This window comes from Heterocephalus glaber, unplaced genomic scaffold (assembly GCF_053883595.1).
Source record: "Heterocephalus glaber isolate CG9 unplaced genomic scaffold, H.glaber_assembly_v1.0 deba00001561, whole genome shotgun sequence".
In the NCBI taxonomy this organism is placed as follows: domain Eukaryota; kingdom Metazoa; phylum Chordata; class Mammalia; order Rodentia; family Bathyergidae; genus Heterocephalus; species Heterocephalus glaber.
Genome location: NW_028258349.1, coordinates 9,463,235 through 9,486,214, shown reverse-complemented (window position 1 = coordinate 9,486,214; position 22,980 = coordinate 9,463,235). Strand labels below are relative to the sequence as shown.

General features: G+C 41.5%; 1 long non-coding RNA gene and 1 pseudogene across 4 annotated transcripts in view; both read left to right on the top strand.

Annotated features, from left to right (window-relative positions):
- The window catches only part of LOC110344740 (uncharacterized), a 113,788-nt gene that overhangs the window by 7,940 nt on the left and 82,868 nt on the right, over positions 1-22,980 (top strand). The window lies entirely within an intron of this gene.
- The window catches only part of LOC147823991 (syntaxin-8 pseudogene), a 30,748-nt pseudogene extending 7,768 nt beyond the window's left edge, over positions 1-22,980 (top strand).

Genomic DNA, 22,980 nt, shown 5'->3' with positions numbered 1-22,980 from the left:
CTCCCTTCCTCCTTTCCTGTTATACTAGGGATTGAACTCAGGGCCTTCACACTCAGGTACATCCCCAGTCCTTAAAAATAATTTTTTTGAGACAGGGTCTCCCTATATCACTAAGACTGAGCTTGAATTTGTGATCAGCTCTGTGGTATCCTTAGCTCTCCCATTTGATCCTAGACCACTCTGTTCATGGATAGCAGAACTGCTTGCCTGCTTGAAGAGGGGCTGGGCCTCAGGTTCTAGATCCTTCTAGTTTATTCCATTATTTGAAGAGCCACTGGAACAAGTTTTGGTAAGTCACCTCATCTTTATATTTTGTTTTTAATAAAATTCTTTTAAATAGAGATGATATCAACCTCTCAGTTGTATGACCTTGACCATCAGAGTCAGAGGCAGCCTTTGGTCTGTTGCCAGTAAGTCAGTGAAATAATAGCACTGAACAAGCACCATCTGGGTAAAATCCTATGTCTGTTTCTCCTCTCTCTCTCTCTCTCTCTCTCTCTCTCTCTCCTCCTGCTGGGGTTCAGGTGGGAGTAAGGGGGACCTTAAAGATTTTATATATATTTATGTATATATATCTACAGTCCTTGAAAAACATACAGTTTATTTAAAGCACTTCAAACATACATATTAGCGTGAAATAAAGTATTCATGAAAGCATCTATGAACATATTGGAAAAATGTACAAATATTCAGATGCTGTTTAAGGCTCCTCTCAGCATGAAAATTCCATGATTTTTGTGCAGATTAAAATTAGCACCTGCTATACTGATACATAATAATGTTGGTGTCAGCACAAGAATAATAGATAGCCTACAGATTTTTTTTAATGTTTTAGTGAAAGCAAAGCAAAATTGAACCTGTGTCCATGGGTGACTGAATTGACTACTTATGCTGTCAATCTCTGAGGTTGTTTCTGGGTCATTTGGCAAACTATGCAGAGTTAGTTGAGGGTGGTGAAGACTGTACCACTATCAGGATGTCTACCCTGATCGTCTAATTTTCTGATTATCTTGAGATGGACCAGGAAATACTTTCCCTTTCAACTCTTATTGATCTTTCTGTTATTCCCTTTAGTGTGTTTTACTTTCTTTTTTTGGTACTGGGGATTGAACTCAGGACCTTGTGCTTTCAAGGCAGGCACTGGCACCACTGAGCAAAATCCCCGGCCCTCAATTTTACTTTCTAAATAGGCTGGTTATGCTTTCAGATACATTATCAGTTTGGAATGGGAAAGATTTATTTTGGCTCACAGTTTCATCAGTTCCAGTCCACGATTGCTTGTCCCTGTCACTTTGGCCCTGTAGTAGCACGGTATATCATGACAGGAGCATTTGGCAGAGGAGGCTTGACCACCTCATGTGGCTAAGTAGCAGAGAGAAACATGAAGGGGGTGGGACCCGATATTTCCTTCAAGGGCATGCCCCCAGTGAACTAACTTCCTTCCACTAGACTCCGCCTTCTAAAGGATCTGTTATCCCTAAATAGTGCTACCAAGGCTGACCACCAGGTCTTCACGTGGCTCTTTGTGAAGCAGGAAATTAGGGCATGGCAAGCTGGCTAGACAATAGGGCATGACCTGTCAATCATGGAGAGCTAAAAGGGAGGCTGGACAATAGGGTATGACTTGTCAATCACAGAGAGCTGTCAAGTCATAGCACAGAGCAACTTCTGACTGCTTGGATCTGAGGTCAGAAGAAGGATATAAAAGATGGTGGGCATTGGTCTCATCTTTTTACTCTTCCAGTGACCTGCTGTGCATACAGGGCATATTTTCTCTCTCCTTGTTTTCAGTTCTACTGTTTCTTCTTTTTGCTCTTCTTTTTCACTTCTACTGTTTCCTTCTTTTATCAATAAATGAAACTTTTGTGCTCATCAGCTGACTCCATCCAGTTGTTTGGATGGGACAAGAACTTGGAACTGCTGGACACTCCAGTGTCCAATAACATTTGGGAGATACTTATCCAAACCATAGCAGTAGTCCTTGACTCTTTCCTTGTCTAAAGGGGTCTAAACATTTCCAATGGGTTCTAATAAAGACCCAGACCTTTTATCCATCTATCAAGGCACAGCTTGATGGCCCTGACTGCTGCCCTAGCCTCAGCCCCTGTGATGTGCATCTTGGTTTCCCAGCTACTGCAACTTCCATGTGCTTCCTACCTCTTCCTGCTTCCCTTTACTTCTTTTTCTCCAGGTTTTAACAAAAGAACGATTTTCTCAGGAAGGCCTTAGCTGACCTCTGTGACCTTTTTCCCTTATTTGGTCACAGCTCTTTCCATAGCTGTAGTTTATCTGGGTTCTTATTGGACCAATGCCAACTGCTTTCATAAAATATGAATTTTGAGAGGTCTCATGTTGTGCCACCATAATGTCTGGCCCCTAGTAGATACTAATGAAAAAACAAACAATGAAGAACAAATGAATGATGATTGTGGTGAAGTTTGTCTTAAGTGATTGGGATTATTATAGTGCTTCAGGTTAATCATCCCAATATCGAATCGGACAGTTGACACTATGGCTTATATTTATGCAAGTTATTGGACCTATTGAGAAAACTGTAATGTCTTAGTCACTTCCACATTGCTGGGACAATATATAGAACACTTCCAATTTAAAGGAGGAGATGTTTATTTTCACTCACAGCTTTTTAGAAGATTTAGTTCATGGTTGGCTGGGTCCAAGGCAAGAAGGGTATGGTAGAAAGGTCTGGTAAAGGGGAACTGCTCATGTCATGGTAGCCAGGAAGCAAATAACAAAGCAGGGAGCTGGGGAGTGAGATATACCCCTTTAGGTCACACCTCCAGTGAAGCATGTCTTCCAACAAGGCCCTATCTCCTAACAGCAGAGTCAGCTCTGAACTCATCAATGAATGAATCTATCAATGAATATAGTGGCCCCATGATCCAGTCACATTCCACACACATGAGAATTTGAGGGGAGGCATTTTAGATTTAAACCATAACATTTCAGCCCTGGCCCCCAAAAGACTCATGTCTATCTCATTTAGTCCATCCTTAAGTGACACCAGTCTTCACAGTTACTGCATTGCTGAAGAGTCCAAGTCTAAAGTCTCCTCTGAGACTCAAGGCAAACTCTTAGCTGTCCCTGTTTAAAAAAATAGGTAAACACTGCTGACATACAATGGCATAGAATAAACATTCCTATTCCAAAAAAGGGGAAATAGGGGAATAGAAAGGAATCAGACAAAAGCAAGACAAAGACTCCCTAGAGGAAGCATTTGAACCTGTAGTTCCATGTCTAGCACCCAGGACAAGCTGCAGAGAAATGAGAATTCCAGAGGGCTTGGGCAGCCCCACCCCCATGGCCTGGCTGATTTCAGCCCTCATGGCCTCTTTCTTGTGGTGATTTCACTCACTGCCTTCCACATTCCTCGGCAGATATTACACATTCCTGGCATCTCTAACTTCCAGGGATCTCTGCTGTACTTTTGGCTTCACTGTCACAGTTTTATGCACTGCCCTTTCAGGGGCACACTGCCTGGTCTTCCAGGCCTTCTGAAATCTGGTGGAAGCCTCCTTGACCCACAACTCTTGCATTCTGCATGCCTGTAAAACTGGTACCATGTGGATGATGCCAAGGTCTGCCACCAGCTTGAGCATTATCCTGGCACTCTTGAACCATGGCTGCTGCAGGCTCTGAGTGCCTGGTCGGCTGAGCACTTCGAAATGAATTCTGGGTAATCAATTCTCTTAGCTGGACCTTCTTGAGCAGGGAGCTTTGGGACTCTTTTCTCAAATGGAAGCTTTTCAGTCTACACCCTTGAGCCTGCAAAGGGTGGGGTCTCCCTGATTCCTGAGATCCCTTCAAGTCATCTTTCCTATTGTCCTGATACAAAGTACTTGAGCTCTTTTTTTTTTTTTTTTTGGTACCGGGGATCTAACTGGGGTCCTTGTGCTTGCGCAGCAGGTGGCGAAACCACTGAGCTAAATCCCTGGCCCTTGTTCTTTTTCATGCTAATCTTCAGCAAACATACTATCTTTTGCCCCAACTTTGCAGGTGATTCCTTTCTGGGGAAATTGAAAACATTACATTAGCTTTTTGTTTCTCACTGTAGATCTGGCTGAAAGCCATCAGCAGTGCCCATGCCACAGCCTGAATGTGGGCTGTCTTGAAATTTCTTCTGCAAGATTAATCAGTTCACTGCCCTTAATCTCAGACTTCAGCAAAATCTCAGGACATGGGCAAAATGTAGAGAAATTTTATGCCAGAGCATAACATGCATGACCTCAAGTTCAACTGCCAGTGGAGTCCCTGTACCTCCTGAGCCTAGCCTTTACTGTCTGCATTTCTGCTAGTCTTCTTAGCTCCAACCAGAATCTCCCACGAAGCTCAGATTACAACATTCTACGCTTTCTTGAATTGGCATCTCTAAACCTTTCCAAATTTCTCCTGTGAACTAGTTCCGAAGGCTTTTAAACCACATGATCAGATTCAGTCACAGCAGTGACCCCACTTCTCTGGTGCCAAAATCTGTCTTAGACACCTTTTTTGTTCCTGAGACAAAATACTCAACACCCACAACTTAAAGGAGGTGAGGCTTATTTTGGCTCATGTTTTTAGAGGATTCAGTCCATAGCTGGCTGATTCTGAGGCAAGGAGGACATGATAGAAGGGTCTGATGGAGGAAAGCTGATAACATCATGGTGTTAAGGAAGCAAAGAGTGAAGGAAAGAGCTGGGGAGGGAGATATACCCTTTCAGGTCATACCTCCTGTGAACCACCTCTTCAACAAGGCCCAACCTCCAAACAGCATATTCAGCTCCGAACTTGTTAATGGATGGATTCATTGTTGAATGTGGTATACCCATGATCCAATCATCTTCCACACATATGATAATTTGGGGGAATATTTTAGATCTAAACCATAAGCTGTGACTTAAATGAATTCTTAATTAACATCAGTGGGCATCAGTGTTGTGTATGGAAAATTTCAGTTGCTTGATTAGTTTCATTAATTGAAGTCCTCCTGCCTATTAACATGAAAATGATGTAGTATAAAAGGGCACCTGGCATGCCAATTTTGCATCAATGAGAAGTTCATCTAGCTGAGAATTCTTATCATCTCCATCCTTGACAGACAGTTTAGGAAGTGGGGGTTGCACTCTCACAGCTCTAGGGAAGAAGTATGTTATAGTTTGGATTAAAAAATGTCTCACAAAGAGCTCATTTGTTCAGATATGGGACTCTTGGAAAGTGATTGGATCATGAAGGCCCTACACTCATCAGTTGGTTAATGAATTCATAGCTGAATGTGCTATTAGGAGATGGAGTTTGACTGGAGAAGTATGTCACTGAGAGCACAACCTGAAAAGGTATATTCTTTTCCCTAGCTTCCTTTTCTCTCTCGGGCTCTCTTTGTCTCTTGCTCTCTGTTTCCTGGCTGCTATGGGTTGAGCTTTCCTCTGCCATGCTTTTCTGTCATGCTGTTTCTGCCTTAAAGCCAGCCCACCATGTACGTAGGCCTCTAAAACCACGAATTAAAATAAACCTCTCCTCCCTTAAGTTGCAGGTTATAATGGGTATGGTGACACACACTTTAATCCTAGCACTCTGGGAGGCCAATGAAGGAGGATCACAAGTTTAAGCCTAGCCAGTGCAACTTGGGGACTTAGAGAGATTCTGTTTTAAGATTTAAAAAGAGGTGAAGATGTAACTCAGTGCAGAGGCCCTGTGTTCAATCTCATTATCACAAAAAATGTTGTGAGTGACGGGTATTTTATCCCAGCAATGGGAATGCTAACAAATACAAAGTGCACTAATGTTTCCTTTGGTTTTTCCTAAAAAATTACTTACCTTACTAACCTCAGGTTAAGTATAACCTTGGTGTTTTATCCGTAGAGAAGAGTTGATCAAGTGACATCTCAATTTGGACCAGAGATTTGTAATTTGTAATCTAGTTTGAAAGGAAAAATAAAAAGTAAACTCAGGGGAACATAGTTTTATTGTCCTAAGTCCATTCCTTTGGGATATTTAAAAAATTGTTCTTATGGTTATACTAGTATCCAGAGTCAAGAGAAAGAGCATTGCATAGAGGTTAAGATGCAGGTTCTGTGTCTGGACAGCCAGAATCTTTTCCTGGCCTTTTCTTTGTCACTTTGTAACTGTCTAACCCCAGCTGCTCTCCTCTAACGTATGGAGAATAACATTCCCCACCTCACAGTGTCACCATGTCAATTTTATGAATGAATACACTGGAGAATGCTTAAAACAGTGTCCTTGTAAAAAGCACTATTTAAATGTTAGTTCTTATTATTTCTTAAGAAGTGGGAGGGATGTGTGCTTTTACTTATTCCAATGTATGGGAATGGTTTACAGTTCATGAACTCTCTCATTCACTTTTTAAAGTTTTTAAGCTGAAGAGGCTACAAGCATAAATAGGGAAGTTTTGTTCCTGCTTTGGGGGAAGTTATGTTCTAATTGGATTGAAAAAGGTCTCTGTAAGCAGAATTGTAGAATGAATGGAATTCATTCATTCGACAAGTATTTCTTGTGTGCTGGATGCTGTGCTGTGCCAGGCAGTAGCAACACAGTGGTGCAAAGAACAGGCCAAATCTATGCTCATGCACACCTTAGAATCCAGTGAGGGAGATCGAAATGAGTAGGTAAATAGAGAGACTGATAACCAGTGTAATTCCAAGCTAGGAGAAATGAGAGCAGATAGAAAGTAAAGGCAGGAGGTGGGGGTGTCTGTTTTAAAGAAATGGGGTGATAGGAGGTTGCCCTGAGCAAGACCAAAAGGATGAAATCCAGGGATGAGTTTTCCAGCCCTTGGAGGTTTTAAATAGAATAGAACCTGGACTGAGCAACACCAAGCACAGGAAGGTCCCCAAGCAAAGTGGGGATCCAGGACGTCTTGACACAAATGACTAATGTCGATTGGAACCCCAAAGACAGAAGTGTTTTGCTGCTCTGTTAATGGGACCCAGAGAAGAGCAGTGAGAGAAGTGAGGCTGCTCATGCCTCCGTCCCCTTTGTGAAGGCCATTGTGGAGGTTGGGTGGATTCCTGCAGTTCATGCCCCCACGCCCAGCCATTGCCTTCTCTCTAGCTGGTGCTGTGTCAAGCTAAGCCTCCCTCTTCCTCTCAGGACTGAGAAGCTGAAGCAGGTGCTGTGAGGCCAGCAGAGAGCCCAGGAGCAAATGGGATTTTAAAGTTGTTAGGGCATTTTGGCATTCAGTTCTCTGAGATGAACAAAGTGTCTTGTCTGGTAATTGCAATTAATGGCTCTGCTATTCAAGCATATCCGTCAATAAATCTCCTCTAATAACCGATTGGGCACAGTCGTTGCCATAGTTATGTCTCTAAATTGAGCCCAGGGTAGTTGGCCACGACACTGACCTTACTGGGGTCAGGGCTGCTTCCTGACTGTATGACTCCATATCCCAGGAATTAAAGCTACCCTCCAAATGATTGGCTTTGAGCCAGCTGAAAGACAAGCTCAGCCCCTCAGCTTAACTGCCTGGAGATTTCCTGTAAATCTCTTAAATGTGGAATAAAAATCTTCGAAACTCTGTAACATGGGAGGTTGTAGTAATTCTGTCCAATCTACTTTGGTACCACACTGGGATGGAGACAACAGGGAGACCTTGCGTCAGACTGGCGATTACTGGTGTTAATAATGGCAGGCAAGCTTCATCTCAGTCATTGGCTGAGGAGGCCTGGACCTCTTCATAAGTTGTTTCCTTCAGTTTTTCCCCCATTCAAGTACTGTCTTGAGGAGCCCTTCTATCTCCTAATCCCACCATTCAGCTCTCACGTGTCCATCATTCTGCAGCCACCATGCTTGTTGTTAGATTCAGGCATTAATTCCCTGAAGTTCTAGCTGTGACTCGGTGACCGGATCTGCCCCCTTTCTCCTTTTGTCCTGTCACACTTTGATTCCTCAGGAAATCTTGGATTTCTAGAATGCCATCTCAAAACCAAGTTTGGATCATCTGATGAGGTGGGGGTATTTTTAAATGTGTCTATTTATACATGGTAGATGATTGCACGTAATTATACAGAAGGTAGAAGAAGGGACCTGGGGGCAAAATGCTCAGTAAAATCAGCTCTTTATTCATAGCTGTGTAAAATCAAAAGAGGGAGGGAGGAAAGAGTGAGAGTGAGAGAGCAAGAGAGCGAGAGTGAGAGAGAGAGGAATGAGAATGAATGAAGAGACAGAGAGAGAGAGAGAGAAAGAGAGGATGAGGATGAGTGAGAATTGTCACTGTCTCAGGGTGGGCTCCAAGCTTGATTTAAACTTTCCAAACTTTTCTTTTCATTGCTATTTCTGTTTGCTCTTCTGCTTTTCTTTCACAGTTTATGTCAGAGTTAATGTCTTAGAATTTTAGAGCTGGAAGTCTCTCAGAGATGGGCAGAGCAGTGAGGAGCTGCAGCTGGGGCCCCAAGCATGGAGCTGAAGTCTGGACTCAGCAAACCTGCCGTGGGCACAGCTTCTGCACCACCTTCCTTTGTAGAAATGTCTCTAACAGTTTGTGGCAGGCTTAGCGTGTTCACCTTCTCTAGTAGGGTCTTACCAAAAGAAGTGGAGAAGGATTTCCATATGCTAGAAATCTGCCAAGGCATATCTTTAAGAGGAAATAAATTGTTAATTGTTTGCTTCTAACTTTTTCAATACTTTTCAAATTCAGTAAAGTTGATGTGTCTATTTTCAAAGTGGATAAAGTTTGCAAAACTCACTAGGTCAGTGCAGGAATACTCCTATCTGTTGAATTGTAGGATTTTAATACAGGAAGAAAATCCACCTGTCTGTGGGAGGCTTTGGACAAGAAGAATACACATGTTTTTAAAATGCTGTGTATCAGTAGCTTTTAAAAGTATTTGCATGGATGTTTGAGGGAATTTCAGTTATTAAGCAATGTCAAATAGAATTTGATCCAGGTGTGGTGGTGCATGCCTGTGATCCCAGCACTTTGGGAGGCTAAGGAAGAAGGATTATAAGTAAGTTCAAGCTTAGCCTGGGAAATTTGGCAATTTAGGGAGACTTAGGGCCGTAGCTCAGTGCAAAGACCCTGGTTTCAGTCCCCAGAACTACACACACGCACACACACACACACACACACACACACAGACAAATTTTGACTTCACTGTCAATGATGTGTCATTGAAAGGAGTTATAGCGAGAGATTTGTTTTAATAAAAGAGGAAAAAAGGGAAAGGCAAATTAAATCCAATAAACACAGGAAGCTGAACAGTTGGAGGTTCTCACTACCCTTCTTCCTCTCCCTCTTTTCCTCTGTGCTCGGGGCTCCCCACTCCTCTGCAGAGATGTTCAACACGGACATCCAGTTTGTTCTGTGCGACCCTGAGTCCACATGTGATACACTGTGGGTGGACTCCCCATCCTGCTCACCTCTCCTCAATTTGTGGTTTTTCTCCAGGTTGCAAACCTCATCCCCCAAATACATTTCCTCTGTATGCTGTCAGGTGCTGTTCATTGGCCAGATGCGCTGTTTATCATTGTGGTATCTGGGCTCAGAGAAGAAGCAAAACACAGGTCACCCCCTGCTGAATTCTTTGCATCCCAGTAGGTGGCGGATGGCAGATGGGTCTGGTCTGTTAACCACCATGTTGCTTCTTCATACTGTTTGTACATTTAGGGTACGTACCTGGCAAGCGGGGCCACAGCCTGGCACTGGGAACAGGAGGACTGGCTCTGGGCCTCTGTTTGGAGGGGACTCTAGAGGATCCTGAGCAATGGGCAGAACCCAAGGAAGCAGGGAAATAGAAACGAGAATTGACGACTAGAAGGAGAATGAATGGGAATGGTGAGGAGAATGAATGGGAAGTCAGAGGAGAGTGGAGGAAATGAGGAGACCAGGAAAGAAGTGTGGGTTTGAGGTGGATTAGAGCTGGGGGAACCTTCAAAGGGGAGGCAGTGCTAGCAGCAACCCCCCAGCCCCCAGGGCAGCCTTGTCTTTACCTCCCTTCCTGTGTCTTTTTCTTTCTATTTCTTCTCCTCCAGCCCTTTGTTGTCGTTTACATTGTCTGAATTACAATCCAAAGCAGTTTAGAAATGTTTTTTATTTATATATTTCAAGTAGTTAATGTGTATATACAGTATAGAATTCAAGACAAAAATGGGTGTAGAGTGAAAATTAAGTCTCCCCTACTTCTACAATTAATTAAGACCCCCAGTTCCTCTACAAAAGAACCCTTGTTTTTGTATTTTTTCCAAAGAGATTCTATGCAAATACCAAGCATATTATAACACTGTTATGCCCATTGCTTTCCCCTCCATTTAACCATATGATATAGGAAATTGTGTCATCTTAGTACATATAGGGCTGCCTTGTTTATTTCAAAGGCTGCACAGCATTCTATTTTATGGATTGTCCATAATTTACAAGTCTTCTATTGATGGACTCTTAGTTTGTTTCCAGTCTTTTGCTATAATAGGTTTCTCTGCACATACATCTTTGTGCACATATATGTGAATATCTGAAAAATAAATTTTTAGAAAGGGCATTGCTGGTTAGAAGATATATGCATTTTAAACTTTGGAAAAATATCACCACATTTCCCTCTTTTCTAATTTACAGTTCTACCTTGCCAAGCCAGTGTTATCAAAAGTTGATCTTTGACAATCTGTTAGGCAAAACATCCATCTCCTTGAGTGAGTTGACTGATTGGCATTTCCTTTTCTGGGAACTGTTTGTTCACGTTAGGGGTAGTTTTGATAAATCCAGATGGAAGAGTGTCAGGTTTATGGAGGTCACTAAGTGGGAAAGATTGGAGAGGGAGCAGAAAACAGCCAAGTAAGCTTTATGAAAGGAAAATAAACTGAAGGACTATTTTTTTTTTTGTTTAAGAAACCATTGTATCTGAATTATGCCATGTCGATATGCTACTTATGCACAGATGGTTTTTCAGTTTGATGAATTGACATTTCTTCCCCTGGACTGCAGTATAAAAGCCTTTTTTCTCACAGACCTAGTACTCACAGTGCCATACTAGCATTATTGGAGTATGTTTTCATTGGAAATTGCATATAAAACCCATTGTTTCATTGCAAATAAAAGTTTAGATTTACTGTGACGTGACCACAAAGTGGTCTTTTCATCCATAAAGCCCTTCGTTACTCACTAGCTTTAGTGCATTAGACTGAAGTGAGCCATCTCATTTTCAGTGAGTGACCTTGAGGTGGCAGCAACATTACATTCAATTCTGTGATGCACCCAGTCCATTATGAAGTGGAAGTAAAAAGTGCAATAAATCAGAATAATACTGATTGTTATAATTTTATTATCAGAGCATTAAGCCAATAAAACTTATCTGAAATGTCATTTGAATTGTATACAATTTTTACTAGTTATTTAGTATGTCTTAAAAGCATGTTTAAAACAACAAAATGAAGAAATCCATGAGTATCACGGATACAAAATGTGTCCGTGATACATTTTGCAAAAGCTGGGATTTGTCTCATACTGTAGTAAAATGAAATTTTTTTTTCAGCTTTTGCATTGTAAAATATTCTTTTTGCAGACTTTTAACTATACCATAATGTCTTAGATCTACCCAACTGTACTTAGTGCCCTAATGTCTAATTACTTATTTTCTTATTGCCTGGCCCCTTTTCATTTATGATTTTATATAGAAGGGTCATCTAATATATGACATCCTTTCAGGAAAGGAGAATGTGGTTGTTTTTTTTTAAAAATGAGGAATAGTGAAACTTATTTATGAAAAAAGTCAGAAAAATTTATTGAAGAATTACTATAAAAGAAACATGTAGGGGCCGGGGATTTAGCTCAGTGGTTCTGCTGCTTGCCTTGCAAGTGCAAGTTCCCAGGTTCGATACCAGGTACCAAAAAAAAAAAAAAAGAAAGAAAGGAAACATGTAACTTAAAAAAAACCACACTACTTAATGGCATATTCATTACCAGGCAGCTTCGAAGTAATGAAATAGTTGTGTAAAAGGAAGGGTATTAGGTGATGTAATATTGCTTGAATCAGGTACAATACATGATTACTATGCATTTTTATCTTGTCAATTGCTATTACATTATCATAATATTACTGTGAAATTACTTAAGATGTAAGACACAAAATTTTTATTTTTATTTCCTTTGGATTTATTGTTGTTGTTGTTTTGTTTTTGAGACAGGGTCTCACTCTGTAGTTCAGACTATCCTCAAACTTGCTATGTAGCTCATACTGGCCTTGAACTCACAGTGTTCTTCCTGCCTCAGCCTCCTGAGTGTGGGGTTTATAGGTGTGTGCCACCACGCCCAGGAAGACACATTTTTAGAGTCATATTTTTAGAAGTTTTTTTTGGTTGGTTTTTTTTTTTTGGTACCGGGGATTGAACTCGGGTCCTAGCGCTTGTGCAGCAGGGGACAAAACCACTGAGCTAAATGCCCGGCCCTAGAAGTTTTTTTTTTAAAGTGATGAGTTGCTGACATGTAAGTTATAGGAAATTGGAAAAATAGATTCTGAATGTGTCCCTACTTTGGTAATATTAATGATGTTCTCATTATCATATTGACTTTTGATAAAATGTTTTTAAGAAAATGCAAACTTGAGGCACTCTGCTATGGTATGCAGATGTTGGATTGAAAGTCAGGTGGCTTGTGTTCCCGACTAGCTCCACCACCATCTAGTTCTGTGGCCTTTAGTTACCTTGTTTGTATGATGATCTGGGATTGCAGTAGGTATACAATCTTGATACAATCTTGGATGATATATGAAATGGTTCATTCAATCAACAGATGCTCACAAATGCCAACTATGAATCAGGAACAGTGTTGGGGGCTGGTAATCCTGAGATGAATGAGACACAGTGCAGGCCCCAAGCTACTTCATGTACAGAGGAGAAAGGTGTTGAATAAAAGCCTCATAGGAAGCCTCATGCACGGTGTGGTCGAGGAAGGGTCCCAGTGGAAGATCATAGCATGCATAACTGAAAACTGAGAGCTTTGCCTGTACCTGGCACATGGTGAGTTACTTTATATGTGTTTTTTGTTACAGTCCTCTCTATGACCCCACGTTGCAGATGAAGAAACCTAGGTACAGAGAATTTGACTTTACTTAGAAAGTTAATAGATTTCAAGCTGAGATTTTTTTTTATACCAGCATTCTTTTTCTACATGCCGTGCCACATCTACATGCTCCTCTTCTTTTCTATCATTCCTCCTCAGAAAATACTCTTTTCCTGAAGAGTATACTAGACTGACGCACCATCTTTTGTATAAAAATCCTAGAGAAGAGGCAAACATCTTAGAGAGAAGGAAATCAAAGTGCAGAGAATACCAAACAGAAGTGACTTTGACCTTATTAGGGGACTGAGCCTTCTGTTAGGTCCATTTTAGCACAATTGTCTCTGGTCCTTGGATTATTTGCGGACTCAGAGTGGGAAGAAATGTTATGGAAATTTCCCCTGGAAATTACTCATGCCACTGAGGAACTGAGTCATAAAGTACTAGGAGAAGGTCTCCAGAGTCAGACTTCCTGGGTCAAATCCCAGAGATAAGACACTTAGTGCCTGAGCCCCAGTTTATCTTCTATAAAATGGGAATAACAATCCATATCTTCCTCATAGACTTGTCAGAAGATTAAAGCAGACAATCCCAACAATGGCTCAAGCCCAGGGCCTGGCATGTTCAAAGTTCTTGATAAGTGTTTTCTATAACTATCATTATTACTGATGGCCTTTCCCTCCTGGGCAATTGACATAAATAGATATGTCATAGGAAATCCAAAACAAAATTAAATTAGAGGCTCACATTTTGTCTGAATGCAACTGATACAAAGATCAAAGTAATGCAGAGTTAAATGTAAATACTTGAGAGGTGCCTTTTGGTAATGGCAACCAGAATTGCAAATCTCAAATAACTTGATTATTAGATAAAATACTTACTCCTCCCTCACAAAAAATATTGACTTAACTTTGGTGACAGTGTCAATTTGAGGAAGCTGATTGAATATGTTGGGAGATGTTTACATAAAATGGCCCAACAAGACAAGTTCTTTGAATTGCACTAACAAGAGCATGTATGTATGCATTTCTAAATTGATTTGCCTTCTGGCTGCTCCTTTGTGTGCTGACTATGTCACCTTCTTGGAGCTTGGAGTCTGGCTATGACCTAGTCTTCTTACTGTATTGGACTCTAGAACAGCTCTTATTTGTTTTGTTAATTTTAGCAAAGCCACAGGTTGCCTTGATAAAGCTTATAAGTTGCAGAACTATCTCACGAATATATCGTCAAACAATGGATATATCTCAAACAGCTTGCTAACACTGAGGGAGGAACAGGGGAAATAGCTACCTCTGGAAATTGATCATCTTTGTCTGAAATCTTAGGAGATTAGATGACAAAATTCATAAAAAAACAATTTGTAGCTCTCCAGGGTGCAACTTTTCAATCAGCACATGTTGGTATAAAACCAATGAACTCTGCAACTTCTGGTTTTGGCCTAAAGGGCCACAGTGCCTGGAGGATTGTCTTGAACATGCTGGGAGCAGACACTTTGCTGTGATCAATTGCCAGCGTTGAGTTGAATCAAGTGCTCAGGGCTTCCTTATGTGCACTTCCTGAACTTCCTGACAGTATTCATCTGCTCATGGCCATCTTTCTGTTTTTGGTGGTTGAAAGGGATCATGCAGCTTGTCAGAAAATCAATGGGCAGTTTGCCTTCTGGTAATTTGAAAGCCACACACAGACTCTCTCTCTCTCTCTCTCACACACACACACATGTACACTTATGCAATAACATGTACAAACACACACTCATGTGCCCTTGTACACATTTTTTCCCTACTTCTCTAAGCAGAGCCTTTCCTTTTCATTGCAAATCAAAGGCATTTGTTATTATTCCCACCCAAACCTTTTGTTTTTGTCAATCAAGTTGTATATATTGAGGGAGTGTAGCTTTCATCATCCATAGAGATTGAGCCTCATGACTGTCTTACCTGGCCTTATAGGAACGAAGTTTGAAAGCAAATGTCTAATTGTAGAGGGATCAGTGAAACACATTATTGAATGCTTCCTAGTGTCAAAGCTAACATGCCTTTTTCCCTTCTGTTCTGGAAAGAAGTAGGAGGAATGTGAGGAAAGTGACCACAAATTTTTCAAGGTAAATGACGGGCTGTAATGGATCTCCAGTGAGCTTACTCAAGGATTCAGATTCTTGGCTTTTAACTTTATTTGGATCAATTGGAAAGAGACCATGGACAGATTGCTTCTACTGGGGAGGGGGCTCATTTTCTTGTCCTAGACAAGAGTCCCAAAATATCTTGCTCCCTCCCGGGCTGTAAATTATCCTGAATCTCAAAGCAAAGACATGAGAAGGCCTAGTCCTTGCAACAAGAGCAGAGCCCAGAGAAATGCTGAAGGACCGAGATCCTCCTTTGAATGATCCAGAAAAGGTTTTTTAAAAGGGCCATTACTTGGGTCATTTTAGCTTGATGAGCTCAACTTTTCAAGACAGCAACCTAACTGGACTCATTTTCTTTATCACCACCACTACTCACCACCACCACCACCATTATCTCTACCTTCTTTTTGCTTTTAAGGAAAAAGTGAAGTCCCATGAGTGATTCTGACTGCCCTCCCAGAATAGTTACTCACCAGGCTAACAGACTGAAGGGTTTAATGCAAAACAAATTGCCAAGCTGGCACTGAGCAATATAAAATCCAATTGGCTAGAAACTGTGTCTTATTAGAGGCCATCCATACAGCCATTAAATGCACTTGGAAATAGTTGTATGATTCCTTTACAGGAAGCACACAAGTGATATTTGCTGCTAGGCAGCCAATTGATTCTCACTAATCTGTTTGCAGTTTCTCTTCCTCAATATTCTGCCTTTTCTAAAATTTCATTCCTTTCCTGAAACTTTTGCTTTTGCCCTTTCACTTCTACCAAACACATGAGGATCTTCATCAAAGCCACTCCATTAGGTTAGCTTCAAGACCCCTGGGTTAAGTTTGAAGCTTGGATCCCCAACCAAACAGTTGGGTTAAGGCCTCTCCTAACCTTTGTAGATAAGAAATAAATTTTTGGCAGGAAAAGGGCCTGCCTTTGGTTGAGTCATCACAAAGTGAATGTTTATATTTATGCCAACATTTGTTTCTAACCTCTGCTTGGCATTTATTTTCTGAAGAAGTAGGTTAAAATCATCATATGAAAAGAAGAACTAAAACATTTCTCATGCTATAGAGTTGGGTGTTACCTACCACTTACATCTCTTAAGAGTTGGCTTCTAAACTCAACAAAAACAAAACCAACTATGCAACCAAACAAATACCACCTGTCTTTTTCAAGAATGATGGAAAGGCTTTATTGCTAGTAATGACACACTGAATACTCACCTCCATCAAGTTGTTCAAGAAAAAACAAAACAAAACAAAAATCCACAAAAGACCTCCAGGAGTTGTTCTGAGTTTCTTTGTTTCTTCACATTACATTTAAATATCACCTCCTGGAAGACTGCATGATGGCACCGGACCCCTGGTTCTCCACATAGGATTCCACCTGTCAAACTGCCCAAGAAATTGCTGAGAAAATTCAACAGTGAAATCAGTATGAAAGAAGAGGTGAAAAGACACCCAAGGTCCAGCCTGATGAGGGAAGAGGTTAAGTGAGGAGCCCCCAACCCTTGGCTCTTTGAGGAGCCAGAGGAGACCAGGGGCTTGGGATTTGATGAACTCTGGCAACAGCAACAGAAAATTATCCAAGAACAGGATGCAGGCCTTGATGCCCTTTCCTCTATCATAAGTCACCAAAAGCAAATGCGGCAGGAAATCGGGAATGAGTTGGATGAACAAAATGAGATAATTGATGACCTTGCCAACCTCGTAGAGAACACAGATGAAAAGCTTCACACTGAAACTAGGCATGTGGGCTGGGTAGACAGAAAGTCAACCTCATGTGGGATGATAATGGTGATTTTATTGCTGCTCATGGCTATTGTGGTCGTTGCAGTCTGGCCAACCAACTAATAGCATTAAAAGGACCACCCACTGTGACACCTGCCAGAGCCGGATAAAAGCCCAGCATCTTTTTGGTAAGCAAAACCTATTCTCAATAAACTCTCCCAAAGCTCTGAAAAGTAAATCACCTTCTCAGAGAGGTGTTAGAAATGACTCCCCTGATTCTGCCATTGTCTCTCAATAGTTCCATCCTGTTGTGTTTTCTTCACGGTATTTACAAATTCCTGAAATCCTATTGTCTGATATGCATACAGTCCAATTTTTGATCTCCCTTTGCTAGCTTGGAAATAACAAGAGATCTAGACTATTCTCACAGTGTGGGGATTCAGTACCTGGGACAGCCCCCAGCTTTTTGCACAAGTGAATGATGAATGATCTCCTTGCAAGATTAACACACTTAAACCACTGAGTCCTTTCTCTTTGTGATCTTTTTCTCTATAATAGGCTCTTGACTTATTTCCTGTTCTCTTGAAAGTTTGTGCATGGGCATCCCTTCCAGTTTTACTTTTTATCCTCCTTTATTTATTTATTTATTTATTTGTTTTGGTACCAGGGATCAAACTCGGGTCCTTGTGCTTGCGAGGCAGGGGGCAGAACCACTGAGCTAAATCCCTGGCCCTATCCTGCTTTATTTTTAATAGTCGTGGAGTTGTATCTCTTGTTACTCTATCATAGAAGTCATTCTACACAGAGCTATCTGTGACTGTTCCCCAATATCAGAGGCAGAGCAGTGTCCAATTTTAATATCTGGGTGTTTGTATGCAAGGGTAATCTGTTTTGGGATGACAATGAATCAGAGGAGAGAGGCTGAAAAGGACACCCAAGGGATCTCAGCCTCCTAGATGTCTCTTGAAGAGTCAGAAGAGGCCCCTTTTGCTGGAAAAATTACTTTACTTACCCTTTTGGGGAACTAGTTCTGCATAGAAGATACAGTATAAAAAAAGTAAGGTAAGGCGGGAAAAATGGGTGGGAATGTGGGCACTAGAAGAGACCGCAGGCAGAAAAGGTGCTCAGAGCTCTTGAATGGATGGCCACAGAGGCATAAGGCATTTGTGCACTGGAAGGATAATTTTTCATTATGGAAGTTGCTTTCTTTATTATATAAGAAGAGTGTGTATAGATGCATGACCAGTGATCCACATTTCGATTGAAAGACACTTGCTATGTTAGCCAGAGAAATCCTTACTGGTTCTAGGAGGTCAGAAACCACCATCTCTCTGGAAGATAAACATCCTATCCAAACCAGCCTACTTCTTCAGACTTCCAAGACCTGAGGTTTTATGAACTGATTATTAGAAAGAGAGTCTGAGACTGTTCTGCTGGATAAAATCAAATTGGAGGATGGTTGCAAGGAACTCAGGGATGGAGAAAACTAAAATAATGAAAATCAATAGTGCATCTGAAGTGATCTTACAGTTCAATCTGAGCAGTTCTTTGCACATGTAATTTGTGAGAAAATTCATTATATTGTGTCAGCAAGCACACTCCATATAAATGCACAAATGCTCTGTTAATAATCACAACCACCATCTCATGTTGCATTGTGGAGAGAGCTGAACTACAATTAGAGTACTGGAATGTTAGGGTTGGCAGGGCGTGTGCATATTTTAGGGTTGAATATAAAACCTGGCCAGGGGAAGGAGCTTTTCTAGAGTCTCAAAAACCATTAGCCACAGAGTTAATGTGGCTGATCAGAGCACCCAAGCCTCTGACTCCTACATGGTGTTCTTTCTGTGGCACAGATGTCATCTCTGCCTCCAGCCCCTGGGTCCTGTGTCTATGTATTCTGTATGTGCTGTGCTCCAGTGTCAACCTAGACATTGCTTTCATATCCTCCTAAATCCCTTACCCCCAGACCATTAATAATCACTAGGGTAGAAGAGAAGGTCTGTGATATAATAAGAAATGTGTTCAGTCTTAGGCCCCAGTTCCTGGCACAGAGCTCCTGAAACAGACTCACAAACCCAAATGAAACAAAGCACCTTCCAGTTTATAGGATACTCTGTAGAGTTTTGTTTGACACCTTTATTACTTGAACATGTGTCTGGTGTGCTACCCCCCATACCCTAGGCAGCTTATCAAACTTATCATGTTTAAACCTCATTTCTTTCCAGGAAGAAGTCTGAAATGAAATTTCTCCCTTTTGTCCCATTTCTACTATACTATGTAGATTCCTAAATTGACTTTCCAATGTCCTCTTTCAACCTCTGCTTTTCTTCTTTTGGAATATGCCTGGCCACTTCCCCAAGTGTCTTCAGATATGACCTTCTGGACCAGGACAATGATAACATAGACAACATTCTCAAATTCCTGTATGATGGGATGTGTATGTCCCACATCCTAATTCATCCCTATACTGGAGTGAAGCTCTCCTTCATGACCCTACTGGGTCTTCAGGGGATTCTACTGATTTTACAGTAGAAGATACTGCAAGGAATTGTTATTTTGGGAAGAGTTGGCTGGTGACCAGCATAAGGCCATTTCTCACCTGGTGACTGTGTGTGTGTGTGTGTGTGTGTGTGTGTGTGTGTGTGTTTGCTGCTAAAGGTCCACACCACAATGTGGGTATGATGATCAGAAAGGTGGGCACCTATGGGTGAGGACACAGACCTATGAAGCTTTTAGGTCCCTCAATAGTGTCCCTCGAGGTGGTCACCCATCAATTTCTCCCTCTTCTACCTGGGAGTGTGGGAAGGGAAGGGCACACCTAGCACAAGGATTTTTCTCTTGTTCTTCTAAACCCAGGCTTCCTGTGCTTTCGGCACACACACTAGTCTATTCACTGCACCTACTGGTAATGTCCTGATTCATTCACCTTTTCTGTGGTCTATCCCAAAGCTATGAACCTTAGCTGAAGCACATTCATCCGATCTCTGCTTCCAAGGGTCCTGGGTAAGGTTGCCTCACAGGATGAAATACCACGAGAAGACTGAATTTTCTTGCTGAGTTGACTATTTGCCTCGTTCTCCTGCTCCTCCTCCTCCTCCTTCTCCATGAGCCACACTTCTATGGGGTGTAAGAGCTTTAATCCTCACAAAGTTTTTAAGCAAACTTGAGAGAGTGGATGCTGTTGTCCCTATTTTAAAGATTCACAAATAAAGATCTGAGAGCTTCTGAAAGCTGGTCAAGGTCACTCACATGCTCCTGACAGAGACTGAGTTAAATCTAGGTCAACCTGTTGCCAAAGCTGTGTTCTTTCCATAGAGTTTGGATGGTGAGCTCCTGGGAAAGACAATGCTGCCTCTTTTTTATTTTTAAGACAGTGGACACAAGTAATTTGGAATTTAGTTGTTCCAGAGCTAAGATCCTGTACTGATACCTAATGGAAGATGAGTCATAGGAAAAAATGAAAATCGCATGGGAAGTTCAATACCTGCCTTGGGGTCCATGCTTCACAGTGCTGTCCTCTGGCCACTACTTCTGTAGTTTTTGGTAGGTGATGATCATTCAGATTCCGGAGGTATTTTCCCTTTCCCTGAAGAGTGGTCCAGACCTGAAGAAGGTATATATATATCTCTGCACGGTTGCGAGATCCCAAGATTACAGCTCCAAGGTCTTGGTAGACCTTGATCAGACTTTGGATCCTTTGAGGCCCAGTGGGAGTCAGTCCTCAGCCGGCCCTGAGTTGGCCATTCCTTTGGTGTGTATTCCACCACTTAAAGGTATTGAGTTGACTGTGAAGATTGACATGAGAGGAATGTGTGTGTTGGCATGTGCCTTTGTGGACTTATATATACACTATGTGTGGCTGAACGTGTGTTGACAAAGTTGGAAAGGGGGAGATTCTGAAACAACAGCCTTGATCTTTCTGAGTGTTTGCATTGCTGCAAATGGAGGAGGAAGTGGCTACTGTGGGGCTCCCTGCCAGCTCTGCTGTCCCAAGTTCACACTCCCCGACAGCCTGTGAAGGCAGCGCTTATGGTCGGGATCACGCGTTTCTGTGCTCAGGCTCAGACTGCGAGGAATCGGAGGCCTTGTCGAGTAGCTGGAGTCCTCCTGGCAGTTTCTGAGGCATGGGCTTCTGCCAGATTACTGCCTCCCAGACGAATGTGTGAGTGAGTGCTCTAACTCAACCCCAAACAGCTTTTTAAAAATCAAAGACAAATCTTTAGAAAGGAAAAGGAAATGCTTTTGTGAATTTTCTTCCAGCTCCTGGAAGTATGGGAAATTTCTAGTTGCATTGAGCCTATTAGGGTTTCTTGCTCTGTGCACTGCATCCTTCTGAGGCTCTGGTCCTGTATGGGCTGAGCTGCTGCCAGCGATGGAGCAGTGGCAGGTGCCAGGTGTATCCATCCTGGGAGCTGCTTATGGATTGTGCAGAAAAGACCCCCGACATGACATTCCTGCATTCTGCCCCAATCCACTAAGAACACAACTACAAACAAGTTAATATCTAGGAAGGCCGTGTCTACTGTTTATAGCTAAAAATAAGCAGTGGAAAAATCTCAGCATCTTGTGATCTGTAAGTGAAACAAAGGGAGATAATTTATGAGTTTAACTAAATATGTGAGACACTTATGGAACCCAATGTGGAACTCCACGAAGCTATTGGATGGAGTTTCCTAGAAATCTCCTCTATCCATGGGAACTTTATTAAGCACAGGAACCAGAAAGTGTTTCTCCTCACTGTGGTTATTTGATTATCAGATTTTCACTTTCTTACATTTTATTCAACATAACGTTTTCTTACAGAGCTGTGGCATGCAGAGATTTCTGACAGAATCCCACAGGGAAAGGTACAATTAAGAATCTTATGCAATACCACATTCTTTTGTCTTTATGATCAGCATATTCAGGGACATTCATAGTGGGGAAAATAGTGCTGATATAGGATCTCCGAGTTTGGCCTTAAATTTGTTTTGCAGGACTATATTTGTGGATTTTAGTTATCCCATCATAAGTTGGAGTATTTTATACCTCAGCATTATGGTAACACTAAGGCATTGACTTCTAGGATAATGACTATTGCTTTTTTAGCAATCTGCTCTGGAGGATACCCTGGGAATATTTCATACTTATCAGATTTTTGACCTCTCAGGCTATATCTACATAATTCCAAAACATATTATTTCAGTACAAAACCTTCAAAGAAGAGAAAAAGCAATTAATGAGTTGCCTAGTTCCGTATGGATAAAATACCTAGATAATCAACCTAATCTTTGATTTTGCTTGATTGATTAATTAATTAAACATTTATTGAGCCAGGCCTACACTAGGTGTGCCATGCTGTGTCTGATAGTCAGGGGCCTGGAAGGCATTTTGCAAATGTTGGTTCTGCCTGCAAAGAATCCTGGGAGGGGATGCATCAAACATCCTCATGGGTGGGCATTAAGGAGGGCCTCTTTTTCCTCCCCCGGCATCAAACTGTGTGGTTCCCCAAATTGCAAGCTTCAATGCTGAGTCCTGGCAGTTCTGTGGCAGCAGATCTCTGTGTGTGGAGCACAGGAAATATGGGTGCACAGTACACAAATACACACATACACATGGGCATACATGTAAGCTGTGTAGGCAGCAGAAGTCCTGCTGTCATTGTTGGTGAGAATATTAGTGCATTCTCCATGGAGTACAGCACAGCCATATCTATCAAATTATAAGGTACACATACCCTTTGATAGGGACATTAGACTCCTAGGAATTGAACGCATCTGCCAATGATGATCTTCAGAGATATTCATTTTTAATTAATTCATCAAATATTTAATGAGATTCTGTTGGATTCTAGGCAATGTTCAAGGCACTGGAGAAATAGTAGTGAATAAAACAGACCAGTTATTAATTAGTCTCCAGGAACTTACATTCTAATGAGGGAGGAGATGATAAACAAATACATAAGAAATACATAGTAAGTCAGGCAGGGTGACCATATATCCTAGTTGCCAGAGATGGTTATATTTATGTCCTATTATAATGGTTAGTGTCTCCTTCTATTCTTTGAAGTATCTTAGTCAGTCCAATAAATGATGTCGTCACCCTAAGATGGTGTATGAAAAAATTAGGAAAAGAGGGAAGAAATGACTAAAGTATCGGCTATT